General features: G+C 46.2%; 1 protein-coding gene and 1 long non-coding RNA gene across 2 annotated transcripts in view; one reads left to right on the plus strand and one right to left on the minus strand.

Annotated features, from left to right (window-relative positions):
- Positions 1-15,908, minus strand: part of LOC135398739 (E3 ubiquitin-protein ligase MIB1-like) — a 116,841-nt gene that overhangs the window by 42,665 nt on the left and 58,268 nt on the right. The window lies entirely within an intron of this gene.
- Positions 9,383-10,062, plus strand: LOC135397521 (uncharacterized). Its single transcript, XR_010423646.1, has 2 exons — positions 9,383-9,719; positions 9,829-10,062. It is a non-coding gene; the product is annotated as an uncharacterized LOC135397521 (long non-coding RNA).

Genomic DNA, 15,908 nt, shown 5'->3' on the forward strand with positions numbered 1-15,908 from the left:
CTACTGGAAAAGTATAGCCTCGTTGACGCTAAGTCCAGTGCGACACCTATGGAGACAGACTACATGAAGCTTACTGGGGAAGAGGATTTGCTGACTGTCAATAACATTTACCAACAAAGCTGTTGGGGAGTTACTGTACCTAAGTACAACAACACGACCGGACATTGCATTTGCGATTGGTATTCTTTGGCGCCGCGTCAGTAAGCCGCGCACCCCGGATTGGGCCGCCGTGAAACGGGTGTTCCGGTACCTAAAACCCATACTCGGGATCCATAACTTAAAAACCCCGAGACTAGGGGACAAAAAAAAAAAAAAAACGACAACACAGACAAGGTCTCGAGGTCAAGGACATGCGGGGTGTCATCCATGTGAACTTCTTGGAGCAAGGGGTCGCGATTAATGCCCAAACTACTCCACGCTGATAAAAGGTGCCCTGCTAAACGCGATTTGCAAAATAAATAAATAAATAAATAAAATAAAATAAAAAATATTAATAATAAAAAATAAAAAGGCCTGGGATGAAAGATGAAAGTCACTGAAAATGTTAGCCAGCTGTAGGACTCGAACCCACATCTTCTGGATTACCGGTCCAGGGCTCTGGGATGTTTTCTGTAAGGGTCATTCTTCTTCATGACAATACCCGGCCTCACACTGCGAATTTGGCGGTAGGAACCCTGGCCGAAACGCGCTGGGAGGTTTTGCCCCCATGACCCTTACAGCCCAGATTTAGCCCCAAAAACTTGTCATTTGTTTGGCCACCTTAAGGGGCACCTTGGAAGAAAGATGTTCCACACAGATGAAGCCCTCCAGAAAAATGTCCTGCGGTGGCCCAACGACAGCAGCCCCTCTTCTTTCTACACCAAAGGCATCAGAGTTGCCACAGCCATGGCGGCGGTGTCTAGATGCGCACGGTGAATAATAATGACGTAGTTTGGTGCTTCTCCAATTTTCCATTGTATTTAAAGAAATACAAGCCTCAATCAACTTACAGACGCGTGCTTAGTCACATGTTAGCAAGTCCGATCGGTACTATTCGCTGCTATAGCGTGTCACTCTGAGGAACGAATGCGCCGGAGCTCAGCGCCCGTGGCTCAGTGGTTAGCGTGCTGGCCATGTCACGCCGAGACTGGGAGGTACCCGGGTTCGAATCTGGGGTTTTTCCTGGGTTTTCCTCAGACGTTTTCAAACATATGTCGGCACAGTTCCCTTAGAAGTCGGCCCAGGACGCACATTCCCCGTCAGTCGTGACGTTGCCCACCTCTGTGAGGCCGACAACGGCGAGCTCTTTCACCACCCACTAGAGCACTGCACGGGCCGACTTTTCCGGGCCCGACCCGGCCCGGGCGCACCGAAAAATGGCCCGGCTCGACCCGGGCCCGGACCTTCATATTTTTATGCGGCCCGGCCCGGCCCGGCCCGGTGACCCAGTGACTAGAGCCCGGCCCGGCCCGGCGTCTAAGCAAATAGAGCCCGGCCCGGCCCGGCCCGGCTCGGTGACCCGGCGAGTAGATCCCGGCCTAGTATTTCCAGCCGCGACGTACGCGTTTCTGGCGATTATCAAACAAATTTATAAGTAAATTTATAAGGAGAGAAGACAAACATACAAGTGATGGCGGTTTAACACCGTAACCGCACGAGACCAAATTAAATCCAGAACGCACGGGGCGTTATCGTTACACTGTCAAGATTTTGCGGAGATAGAGCATGCTGTCGACAAACTGCTTCTCCCAGTCCCTATCCCTCTCACCAAGCTTTGCCAGAGTGATTGTGAAATATGTGAGGAGTGAGGAGCAATGTAAAGTGGCTTGGAGAATGTTCTAGACGGTCGAATCATATGCATAATGCAGTATCCCTTGCTTGTCTTTGCAAAATATGCACAGGAATGACGCAAGCGCATGATGATATGAACTAATGCATCTCCAATGTGTGGAATTAGCTGCGTGGCCCGGCCGGGCCTGACTCTTGGGAACATATTTGTCGGCCCGGGCCCGGCCCGGCCCGCGGTGGTGGCGTATTTTAACGGCCCGGCCCGTGGTGCTGGCGTATTTTGTCGGCCCGGGCTCGGCCCGGCCCGGAGCACACAGCCAATAACAAGCCCAGCCCGGCCCGCGGGCCGGGTCGGGCCCGGGCCCGTGCAGTGCTCTACCACCCACCACCACCATCCGAAAACTATACATGGAGGCACAGTCATGGCTATCACCATCAGCGACGTCTTTCCTGCTATTTTCTTGGGATGCCGGTATTCACTACTAGGCCTAACAGGATCAACGAAACGTACCCAGTAAGCACAAACTGTTGCAGTGACACTGCACCAATATTACCATGCAATATTGATGTTAAGCAGCTAATGACCGCCTTCGTTTGCTGCAACAATGTTATAGAAACAACATTGCAAAAATGTTCCTTTTCAATGTTGATGTGACGTTGCTAATGACCGCCTTCGTTATATACTGCAACAATGCTGCAGAAACAACATTGCTAACGACCGCCTTCATTATTTTGCAACAATGTTACAGCAACAACACTCCAAAAATGTGGCATATCAAGGTTGATGTAACGTTGCTAATGACCGGTTATTTTGCACTGCTGGAGGAGGTTGTCTTGGTGATATATGTGCTATGTAGCACTGTACGCTCGCACACTTAGTATCCGTCCAGGGTCTACTTCAGGGGGAACGGTACCGACATTCGTCTAGAAAGTCGATCTCAAACAGCACAGCCGGGATTCGAACCCGTAATACATTCCAGTCTTAGCGTGATAGGAAACCATTCTAACAACTATACCACGCGAGGACTCAAGGGCTCTGGTCGCACTGACGCTATGGAAGAATGCCATAACGAGTGTTCAAGCACGCATTCGCGTAAGAATGGATTGCAATGAATTTCAAGTTCTGAGCTAGATTACTTTTCTTTGAGCGTATCTTGTCCTCGTCCCGACACTTTCGTCCATAGTCGTCTGACTCGTCTCCCATCGTGCGTTCGCAGTGTTGTCCCAGAATATAAAGCCTCTCACAGTCTGAATTAATTCTGTCCATAATGGTCACACCAAACATTCTCAGACATCTTTTTTTTTTTTTTCATATTGCCCGCATTTACCATTTGCTTTTTAATTTATTTTTCAGTTCCCACTGAAGGTCTGTTGTTACCATTGCTACGATATTGTTTCAATATCAGCGTTCCCTCACTGCAGTACGTGAAACATTGCCTCAGCAATATAATCGCCATGTTTCCAAAACGCAACATCTGAAATGCTGCACCAACATAGAAATAGAAGCGTTGTGCTAACATTACATGTGTGGCATGAAACGTTGTCGCAACTTTTGAACACAAAAGCAAACTGATAACTGGTGCGTGAACATCATGGGAAGTTCCGAAAATTTCATTTCGTTGTTTATTTATGGGAATCACAGAAGGAACAAAACGCTGCAAACACTGTGTTACTGAAACACTGAAGTGCCTCGGCAATGTTGCGTGCAAAAATTGCAACATTATGTTTCTTTCAATATGTTGCCTAGAGGTAACATCTCTATTACACATTGTAACTACGACTTTTCCTCAATGTACCATGTGCAACATTGCCATCGCAACAGAATCACAATGTTAGCTTTACTCATCCTTTCAAATACAGCAGACACACTGATACAATGATACTGCTGCAACGCTGAAATTAGGTTGCTGATGCAGTGTTTTGTGAGCAATGCTATTGCAGCGTCGCATGAATTTCGCATTGCTTGCCAGGCACCACATCAGCAATGTAACTCCGACATTTCGTCAGTGTAGCATACGCAACACTGCTTCGGCGACATAGTCACAGCATCTTTTTAAACAGAGCGAGAAGGTTCAAATGAAGATATTGCATAAACCTTGCATTTACGTTTCTGATTCAGCGTTTTCTTTTCTTTTTTTTTAAGCAATGCAATTGCAACACAGCATTGTCATTGCTTGCAAAACATTGCATCAACAATGTAAACGCGACATATTACCTCAGTGCAACATATCTTGCATTGCTTCATTAACACCACCGCAATGTTAGCTTTACGCTATCTTTGAAACGTAGCATGAACACTGAAACAAATAAATTGCTCCAACGATTAATTTGGGCATGAAACATTGCTGCAACAGTTCAAGGTTCCAGTAACATTGATGCAATTGACACATTTGCAACATCTTGTGCTGTCTGGGTATTTTCGCATGACTAATGATAGCGGAGCGAAAGTACAGGAGTGATTCTGCGGATAGCTGCTAGAATATATATACTCGCAGCATAAGATTTAAGGGGCACTAAAGTAAAAAGAAATCTCCCTTCGCGGTATGAAAGATCCGGTCACTTTGACAGTAACGTAAGAGGAATTAGGTTAATTAATCCGTTGTTGTTGCTGTCTGTAATTAAAACGTGCAGAGAAGTACCAATTCGAAGGTTCCTTTTTCCTTCCTCCGAAATATCGAAAAACGTCACCGGTACGTCACCTCTAGAGCATGCACCCAATAGACATCTCCCTGTTTGTAAACAAATGACGTCATATTGTTCGACAGCGCCACGAATTTGGTAGGTTGAACTACGCTCGAAGCTAGGGGCAAACAAGGTGGCGGTCCCTGAAAGCGGAGCGACATTCGGATCTACTTTTCTTTCAATAGGAGGCAGCGAACAATTGCCCATTCGTGGAACCCAGCCCTCCCCTTCCGTCAGTCTGTCTACCAACGTCATGATGACGTTTCTCGGGTAGAGGTCTATTATCGAAGGAAATATATTGCGGGAACGTCTCCTTTCCGCATTTCTTTGACCCATCTTGGCCTTGGCCTCCATGTATTACACCGGGCCTGGAAGCTCCCAAGAAAAAGCTGTAACTTCGCTTACGTGACCTCTACTCGATCCTCTACGGGAAAAGTTAGGGTACCTCCCTCCATCCTGGCAACTGGAGTAGAAAAAAGAAGCTCGACGTGTCAACCAAACTTGAGGGGTTTTCTTTGGTTGCTTTTTTCTGTGGCAGCAGCCATGACACCGAAATTTCCAGAAAATGCCGGCGTAAATATTGGAACGGCGAAATGAGAATTTCATGACAAAATGTTTTCACATATATCAGGGTAACGTGGGGCAACATGAGACATTTTTTTGCTCGACGCCGCCTGTCTCAGAGACGCGTTGCCCCATGCGCTTGAAACTTTACTCATAGGTGGCTCTGCATGTCCGCTTTATTGCACGTGAGAATTGTCCGGAATGGTGTTTGCGTTTGCCTGGAATGTAAAGACCTGCAAAGAAAAAGGCGCGATTTTCCGTAGTCCTTTTTCTTGTCAGCTGTGCAGCAGCGTGTCGCAGGTTTATTCTATCAATGTAAGTCCGCATCCTATTCCTTTATACATTCATCTAGATGTATGCAAAATATGGGCACTCTTCGTTATCTGGTGTTCAAATGAAAAATTAATGTATCCTATAGTATCCACGGAGCAAGACGCAACAACCTAATGCAATTTAAGGAAGGGAGTTGCCTCAGGACAGAAGCCGCCGATATTTCGAACAGAGACTGTTCTTCTTCTGGGACAGTCTCTGTTTGAAATATCGGCGGCTTCTGTCCTGAGGCAACTCCCTTCCTACATCTCTACCGGTTCGCTGGATTTCTACCCATCTACTAATGCAATTTAAGTAATTTAGAAACTGATCACTCAACTATTAGGTGGCCTTATGCTTGTTCTTCAGAGATTTCTTTTTTGCATATTGCCTAGGATTTTCCAGCAAAGCAGAAGCGCACTCAAAAGCGAGCGACCAGCGACAGATCAGACTGGCGGTGCCTTGTTTGCGAAGGACAATGGAGGGAAATAGCACCGGGTTCTGTGTGGTTTTATCGCACGTCATGTAGGCGCTGGGCTCAAGGGGGCTGTGTAGGTGCTTAAATTGCAAAAACTAATTTGTATAGTTCATTACCACGGCGTGTATCACCTTTCCCCAAGTGCTGTCTCATCTTGCCCCGAGGGTTGGGGCAAGATGAGACAATCTGCATTTTTGAATTTCTTGTTTTGTATTTATTTTAGAATCGGTTACGTCCGTTCTGATTTACAGATCAGAAGCTCTAGACCTCTGAGAACGTACCTATGGGTAGTTTTTCGTTTTTTGAAAAACACGAAAAATAAAAATTCCATATTCAATTGCAAATTTCGGTCTCATCTTGCCCCATCTTACCCTACTTTAATTTCGTTCTGCGAGTATATATTCTTGTAACTATATCCGAAATCACCTTGCCTATATACTGGAAATCACGCCGCCATTTTCGGGAACACTTTGGTGTTATGGCGGCCCCCATAGAAAACAGCAACCAATGAAAAGCGCTCGAGTTTAAATGCCAGGTCGTGCCTCTCCTTCAGGCCCTTCCCAATGGCCAGACGCCCTTTTGTGTACTGCGCTGCCGCGTGCCGAAGCCTTGGTGCCATACTGGGTGCCACGTGCCGATTCTAGAGGATCATGCGGACGGGAGTTTCATATTATGCACGACCTACTAGGTCTTCCGACTTTGTCATAATCGGCAACTCCTATGCCGGAGCCCGTCCGCACCATCCGGTAAAGAGGGGCTACTTGAAAGACAGTTTGGGTTTTTCGCATTTTCTTAGCAATAATTTTTTCTTATCTGTGACACCAGGGTGGACACATTCGTTGTCTGGGCTTTGAAGTAACGTGTTGAAGTTCTGCACGTGGCTTATTAGAAACACGTCAGACGCTGTTTTGCAGATGTGGTCGAGGTAAGAGGGGCTTTCTGTAACTTACGCGAGCATTGACTTCCAATTTGCTCACTTCTGCTAATAAAATATGACCTCGCCGTTATGATGCTGTGTCACTGCCCTGTGTTTCCATGTGCATTACTCGTGGCTGACCTTTCGGCTGGCCCAAACAAAAGACAAAATGTAAACCGGGCATTAATTTTTTGATGCCCTCAACTTATCCATAGGGTGGGGTAAGTTGATGAAAATATGTTGTCTGTCATTTTTGGCTCCTACGAAATAAATATCTGGTTTAGCGCCACAATAATTTGTGGATCATTTCTCAACGGTTTGGGGATTCAGTTAACAAATTATAGTACAATTTAGGCGATTATTCTGACTGCTATTAACAAAATAGTTCAACTGTCTTCAACATAGACCACCTTACCCTACATCGGACCGCGAGATCCCCATCATGACTGGATAGTGGAAATTTGGGTAAAGCAGCCAGATTCACAAGGAACTAATGGAAGAAGCACTGCCAGAGAACTGCAGCTCTCAACGATCAGAGGTCCATTCTTTGCACGCAGTATTTGCACCCTCTGATAGTTGAGAGTTGCAGCTCTGTGTGCTTCTTCCTACTCCCTTGTGAATCTGGCTGCTTTGAAGTTTAACACATACCAAATATCCGCCTCACGACGCAACTACAGTTCTGTGTATGAAAGGGACACTCCGCACCAAAAACGTATTGATGTAACAGTGCGACATCAACCCATCTCGTATGATGTCTGTGTGTGTGGACACAATTTCTCATCCCCGGGTAGCACAGATAATTAGAAAAAAATTATTTTCCTTCGAGTGATTTGGCGGTAATGCACGGAAGCGGTCCAGCAACACTGGGCTTCACCTCCCCGGTATTCTTCACGCGCTCCTTCCTGTAGGTTCTGTTCTACCTGTGGCGTGTAATTTACAAATCGTGGAAGCGGATGACTCGTCATCCATCTCGCATGAAGAAGTTACCAAGCGCGTGCCCCAAACTAAATTAAAAGCCGACGGCCTGCACGAGACGACCTGTGACGTCACGCAAGGTACAGGATGCGGGAGCCTTCAAGAGTTTCGGTTTCGATATAAGCTTCCCAGCTCTTTTGGCAACTTACGAGTCCCCTACCGCCAAACCAACTCTGTGTCCCATTTCTGAAGAATGTACCGAACTTATTTATGCGGTCACTATGAGAATTACCAATTGTCCCGGAGTCTCCCTTTAAAAGGGAGTACGGCCATTGGGAGGATCCTAAACAAGAGACTCGACCTGTCGATCACAGCTGCGCGCCCCTCATTGGTTGCAAGATTTTTTTTTCCTTCGACTACTATAGACTCGTACTCCGTACTGCCCAGCCTCAAACACACCAAGGGGCAACCAAGCCAATACGGGCTGCTCTACCTTTGAACTGAGATTTCAGACAAGTGTTTCGCAAGCAGTACATACAGAAGTCCTTCCATCCAAAGCTTTATACGCGCAATGTTGAACGGACCAGTAACACGCAAGCCATGAGTTTCATGTCCCGCATGCCCAAGTATTTCAGAATGCCTTCGGTTAATACCATAATGCTCTAAGTGATGTTAACGAGTCTTTCACGCGCATTGCGTTCATAATGCTCATGGACGAGCTTTCGAAAGCAAAAGTTCTGTTCTCGTAATATGTATTTCAATTTCGCAAATTTGACACATACATCGAATTAATTAGCTCAACATTGGTAATCCCTTAAAATAAACACCCCAAAGTATAGCAGGATGAAAAGGCTTTTGATCAAGCGGCAAGCGATTTCTTGGTTCTCTCTCAACTGCAGCATTTACTTTCAACTTGCCAGTAGCGTTAATTCTCATGAGTTGTGTCAACTATCCAAGATCGGGGAAGCCTGGGCTTGGGCACGCGACACTAACAGCTCAAAAGATGACGTTTGACGAGCCCAAGCTCGGCCTTCTTCAAACATGGATGTGGCCAACCAGTTATTTTCTGAGTCTACTCTAAACACTTCAACTAAAAACACTCGTTCATGTTTGTTCGACGACTAATTCCAGGGAAGGCTTTGTACTGTTTGAAATGGCCTTATGTCAACAAAAGTATTTTGTACGTCCATGTTTTATGTTGTCATTAGTATACATATTAACCGCTTTCCCACGGAATTTATCATTCTCACGAAGAAACGGTCAGAGCTGTGGTAAACAAACCACGAAAACATGTATTATACTCGTCGGGAACGCCATCACGGCCAATAATTCCCCAGGAGGATGCAACCCCTTGTGGGCTCCGCGGGGGTCAGGGTCAACAAACTCAGAGTATTTATAGAGCACGTCCAAAAAAGGTTAAAAGAGATGCCACAGAAAACTCTGCGATAAAAACCTGGTTCGAACTTGACTTAGAATAACGGTGCTTTTCGTCGGTGCTGCGCCGTTCCTTGCTCGTTTGAATGGTTGAGTTGCGCCGTCTGACGGACGGGACCTCGGAATGAGGCTACAATTCTCCCCTCACTCCAATTACGTAAGAAGATAGTAGCGCACGAAAAAATAAAACGAAAAGAAAGAAAACCTCGGGTCGGCTAAAAATTGCTGCACGGTACCGGGCCGTTTTTAGGTGCGTATTTATAACCCCTGTGTGGCCTTATAAGGACAGGAGGCCCCGAGAGGTTCAGAGACGAGGCTCGAGCATCGCGACGGACGCACACACGCAGCTTCACTCTCCGTGCCCAGTCCGGCAGAAATGCGTGGATATCAACCATTGAGGTCTCAACTGCCATTATCTTGGCCTTTACTTTCTCGGTAAGATTGTCCGCCAGTAAGAAACGTCTGCGACAGCAGCGCCTGCAGCGAGGAACGTGAGAGGGTTCCCGAGCAAAAAAGGCCGCGGTCATCCAGACTAAACATGTGCAGCACAGAAGAGGCTTCCAGATGTTTTCTCCCCCTCTTGTCTTGGCGGCGGGGATGGTCCATTGAAGGCTTTAGAGGATTTTCTTCCATACACGTACAAGACGCCCGGCGGTGAGTCAGCCGCTCATTTGGCTTCATCCAGAGCAGTTTCCGGTGTGTCACGATCTTTGTTGTTCAATCGGGTCCCCGTGCTTCTTTACTTCCCATATGTGTCTCACAGCGGTATGGAATGTAAAGAAGTATGGAGCTCCGTTGGACGCATCTTCTGGATAGTGGGTAAGTATTTTCACTTTACGGCCACAAACGATTCTTCGCCATTCGTTAATAGTGAGACAGCCTGGAAAACAATGATCCGTGGTGTTTTCAGCATTTGTTGGTGAAATGATTAACGCCTTCTCCTGCATTCAACGTTTCTCACTTGAACAAAATGATGTAATAAAGCATTTGTGACTCATTCTTGTCCTGACTATAAGCTTTGCTGGATATTTTATCCACGTGAATTCATATTAGCAGGAAGGCCATTCTCTGCACGAGCCAATAAACTGTTACGTAAATGTGTTGGACGCAATTTTTTCTTCAGTATTTCTCTCGCCTGGTCGTCCAGCAACAATTCTTCCCAATTTCTAATGATACCAAAGTAAGATACTCTCGCCGCCGTGGCGACGACCTCCATTTTTCGTTTCTGGAAATAGACGGCATATTTTAGTCGTCGTTTCAATTTTTGCTAGATCTAGCACCCCCCAGGTGCCACACTAGGCGTGAAAAATGCCAAGCTGTGCCTACAACCTACTAGATTGCAGCGACCATGTCATTTGCACTCGCGCCGCAATTTCGAGGTCCACACCACTTATTGTTTCTTCAATCGCTGTAACATCTTGTACTCAAGCTTACAATAAGATTTTCGCACAGTCAGTGCATGTCCCAGGAGACATGGGTCCTTACCTATAACGTTGCTGTCGTCTGCTACCGCTGTTTATACGCTTCTGCACGTTCAAAATTCAAATTTCCACTGTCCAATAACGACGAAGATCACGCGCGCCATAGCCGTGCAATAAAAGGGAGTACGACCATCGGGAGGAGCCTCAAAAACAGACCTGTTAATCCAACTTCGGGACTTTTCATTGGTTGCTGTTTTCTGTGGGGGTCGCCATGACACCAAAATTACCTAATCACAGAGGTGCAGCTTGCAACGGCGAACATGGGATTTCGTGACAATTTTTTTTCTGTTCCCTAAAGTATTTTAATTTCACAGGTGAGTATATAACCTCTTGAAACTATCTGGAAAATGAGCATCAACTTTCGCTCCGCTAGCATTATTTACGCGAAAACGATATGTTTCGTCGCTGACGTTAGGCCTAGTGGACACCGCGATCCCAAGAAAATAACAGGAAAGACGCCATTTAAATGTAAAATTTTGCGTTGTATTATCGAATTTTGTTTATATATACAGCTTTGCCCTGTTCTGATTCTATCTGCTTATGTTACGTAAGGTTCATACCGGCACCCGTCTCTGTACGAAGAAGCGGTTCTGTCGCTTCTTCCTGCCAATCAGCTGCTCTCCGACGTGTCTCTCTCCTCCAGATGGCGTTGATAAAAGTGGCCGCAAAATCCATTGTTCTGGTATGTCGCTATCCGTTTCAATCCAAACCAATCCAGTTTCTCCAACGTGGCGGCACCCAGTAAATACGGGCGAAGTTATAACTCTGTAATTAAACTTTGGCTGTGTCTCTTTCGTTGTCTCCCTGGTCACGGTTTTTTTTTATATTAATTGCACCATGTATAACTTTGGATAGCATATAATAATACCAAACTGTATTTCGACCGGTGATAGGCCACACCTCAGAAAGTGGGTGGATCTCCAGGTATAGGAAGGTCCTATTGATGGCCAGACTCCCTTTTTCTTATAAAGGGCTCTGCCGCGCGCCAATGTATAGTGCCTCTAGTGGATCGTGCGGATGGGATTCTGCATAGGAGTTGCTAATTATGACAGGTCGTTATAATAGGCAACTCCTCTGCAGGATCCCGTCCGCACAATGCCCTACGCATCAGCCAGCGATATCTCCATCATGATCGGATAATGGAAATTTAAATTTTGAACGTGTCGAGGCGGACATACGACCGTAGCAGACGACAGCAACAGCTCCCATGAAAACGCGTAGAATGCTGATGACAATCAATTTGCAACTTTATCATGTACGCATCTCCCGCGGGACATGCTCCGCTTGTGTAAAAATAGTAAGGTAAGCCGAAGTATAAGGTATTATAGAAAGTGAGGAAAAAATGAACGGGCCGATGAGCAGTGCCACCGTCAGCTTCCAAATGTGGCGTGGAAAGGGATGCAATCCAGTGCCGTGTATGCCAAAGGGAGTCTGGCCATTAATGGGACCTGCCTCTACCTGGAGCTCCACCCACTCTTTGAGCTCTCTGGCCAATCACGAGGCAAAATACAGTTCGCTATTAATCCTAGGCTATCCAAGCTATAAATTATCTGTATGCACTGGGTGCCGACCACGACCTACTAGATTATAACGACCACGTTAGGCGCACCCCTCCCATGCGCCGCATTTTTGGAAGGCAGCGGCGGCGCTTCTCATCGTCCTTGTTATTGCTTCCTCAACTTCTACAATACTTTGTACTTCAGCTTACCTTAGTATTTCTTTACAAGCTGTGGACTTACACAGATGTTTAATTGTGAGGTTGATTATTATCATCATTCTACGCGTTTTCATAGGAGCTATCGCTGTCGTATGCTAAGGTTGTCGTACATACGCTTCTGCGAGTTCAGAATTCAAATTTCCATCGTCCAATCGTGCGCCAGTCTGGTAGGGCGCGTCAGTAGCGCCCCTGGCGGATCGTGCGGACAGGCACCTCATAGGGTTTGCTGATTGTGACATGGTCGTTATAATCTAGTAGGTCGTGGTGCCGACATTTTCGGGAAACTGGATTGGATTGGATTGAATAGGATATTCCCTGACTACCAAGCAACATAATGGATTTTGCGTCCACTTTTAAAGGCGCCATCTGGATGGAGAGGGGCATGTCGGGAAGTCGCTGAGTAGCAGAAGGGCAGAAATACCAGAATCAGAAGTGCATTCTAGCAGAACTGATTGGCCGGTAGAACCGCTAGTTGGAACAGACTGCCGGTATTATACGTATTTTAACTATAAAACATAACATGATTGAATCGAGAATGGGCAAAGGTGTGTACGTGAATAAAAGTATGTCATAAAATGCAAATTTTCGGCAATCCGTAGCGTTTTTATTGGTATTTGTCTGTGATTGCTGTCGTTACTAGGCCTAGCAAGGACGACGAAACATGTTATTTTCAGGTAAACGTTGACACTGGAGCGCAATTTAAAGGTGATTTGCAAGATAATTGCAACAAAACGTACACTTACGGAATAAAATTGATGTAATTTGTGAAAAAAATTGGTCATGAAATCCTCGCTTCGCCGTTCCAAGCTACGCCGCCATTTTCGGGAAAATTTTGGTGTCATGGCGACCCGCATAGAAAACAGCAGCCAATGAAAAACGCTCAATTTGATTGACAGGTCGAGTCTCTTTTTTAGGCTCCTCCTAATGGCCAGACTCCCTTTGGCATACACGGCACTGATGCAATCAGTCTACTAGCGCCACGTAGGAACAAGGAGAGCCGGCCGCAAGAAAAGAAGGGGAAGCACGGCACACAACAACATTATTTTCGTTGGATTCGAAGGGGCAAGATGGAACTATGTAGCACTGCGGAAATGAGGCTTGTTTGCAATTACACCACTGCAAAGACATTACACATGCAAATGACATGGTCGCTATGATCTAGTATAGGTCGTGGCTGTGCCCCCTTAGTTCGCTTACCTGCCACATTGGCGTTGCCTACATGGACCAAACAGCAGTGCGATCAGCTACGAAAAGAGGTTACAATGCATCTCTCTCTACTGCTCTCTGCCATGGCAACTGCAAGAACAGTCGGTGTGCGTGTGTGTGGTGCCTCATCTCAAGTTTACGAAACCTAGATGTGGTTTCAAGGTGTGCTCCTCTCGTGTAATTCGTTAGCGGTATGATTTAGGGTAAAGGTTATATCTATTGAAATTTGAGGTGGGCAAAAATTTCAAATAATTTAAATACCAGCTGTCGGCCGGCACGTCCCCAACACACGATAATAGCAGACTACGCGATACGTCGTACCGATGGATGTAACCGTCTCATCACATATTTTTTTTTTTTTTCTAGTATATGCACGTATGGGAATGATATAAACCGATCTCTTATTGCTCTTAGCCATATCACACTTTACACTTTTCGATGAGATCGCCACCATTCTGGACCATGTAACAAGAGCCATTGCGGTAAGCTGGTAAGCAGTAGGTAAGTAGTTGCAGTAAAGGCTTTTCCATTATGAGTAGGGAGTAGGTAAGTTCAGCGCAAGCTTTTAATGCGAGAATCGTGAAGCTTTAGAGCCTGGTGTAGTACATGGAGGCCTATATGCCTGATGGATGTTGTTGTGCAGGAACCATACCGGTACATTTATATTACACATACTATTTCACAAAAAGTTGCGACACTTCGGCTCAAATTATTCCGGGTATGTGTAAAGTGCAATTGCTCGTATTTGCATGAATGTGAACCTGCATTCAAAGTTTTACTGCAAAGGGGGGTTGGTCTAATACCGAACTCACGCGGCTCTGACGTCACGGCAGGCGTCTCCGCCAGTGAGAATGCGCGAGAGGTGTCACGTGCCTACGACTAGAAATGGGAATGGCCGGAGATCTGATGTCAAAGCTTGAGTATACGTGCCTTCAAGGGTTTTTATCTCTCGCCAAGTATGACAAGTAGAAAAATAATTATTTTTGCTACAGTTGTCTCGCGAAGTAAAGCCCCGAATTATTATTATGATTATTATTGGAGTACAATGTGTGCATGATGTAATGAACCACATCTACTTACTGTTCAGCTAAATCACAGCAGTGAATTTGCAACAGTAGCAAACGTCGGGACGTCGAGTTGGGACACAGGGCAAGGACAAGGTTAAAATTAACGACTAACAAAAAAGTTCCACCTTCAAAATTAAAAAGGGACCGTAAGCGAACATATGCAGGGTGTGTGCAGATAAACCTAAGTGTCATTTGCACAGTTAACTCGTTGTCTACTTGCCAGACGGACTTCCAGTGGCGCACGATGGCGCATGTATGCGTACATAAACCACAGAAAAATCGTGGAAGCCATACTCAGCGTAAAAAATAAACAATAAACAGAGCGCCGAAAACATTAGAATAGGGCAACGTGGCTGTTCATGCTGTGGGAAGATGTAGCAGCAAAACACGGACAAAAGGGTTAAAACAAAGTCTGTGTTTTGCTGCTGCATCGTCCCACGTCATCAACTAACAACATGGCGGTCTCAGGAGAGTTGTATTCAGGTACGCTAGGGGAGCTATCGGTGCAGAAACCGAAACGACGTTTCGTATGGATGCTCATCGGCGGCGCCTCTAGCGGTACCTGCACACAACTCTCCTGAAACCACCATGCACGGAAGCGTATGTTTTCGTCGCTATGTTTATTTTTTTTGGCCGAGTATGGCTTCCACAATTTTTCTGTAGCTTTCGCACGCATAGATGCGCCGTCGTGCGCCACCAGAAGTTCGCCAGTTAACTAGACAACGAGTGACATGTGCAAATCAGGACGACCACGACCTACTGGTACAAATGCCACTTCGGTTTATCTGAACACACCCTGTAGAACCTGTACAGCTTGGGACAAAAGTGTCCGGAACATGGCACTGACGTATTTCTTCATCGGAGCGGTCCCCTGCTAGATATGAGGAAGAGGTCGAATAAGAAACGGGTGACCGTATGTGACAGTATGTGCGTCCGCTCCTGTTTGCTGCCAGGGTGTCGCTCCAATGGAGAAGCGGTGTTCCGTAAGCTTTTGTCGCAAGCTGTGCGTTCTTCTGAAAGCTTGCAACGTCGATACTTCAGATACGCAATAGCTCCGCTGTACACTGAGCGCTTTTTAGCAATCCAATTTCAGACTGCTGCGTCAAGCAAAACCTCCCGGATCCAACCATGGATGGATATTGTGGACTGTTGCTTGGCCTCTCCCTTTGGAACGGGCGGTAGCTTGCGCCACCTAGCCTCAGGCAAGGCCAATGCTGAGCAGAGAGGCGACTCATTCGCCATCTATTGACAACACACGCAACAAGGGCGTCCCTGGTGGAAGACGCGCGTGTCCCGCCCTGACATAAAAGGGAAAGGACACGTTTACTTCTGCTTCTACAAGAGGGTTTAAGCGCCGGAATTGACTAATAGA

This window comes from Ornithodoros turicata, chromosome 6 (assembly GCF_037126465.1).
Source record: "Ornithodoros turicata isolate Travis chromosome 6, ASM3712646v1, whole genome shotgun sequence".
Lineage (NCBI taxonomy): Eukaryota > Metazoa > Arthropoda > Arachnida > Ixodida > Argasidae > Ornithodoros > Ornithodoros turicata.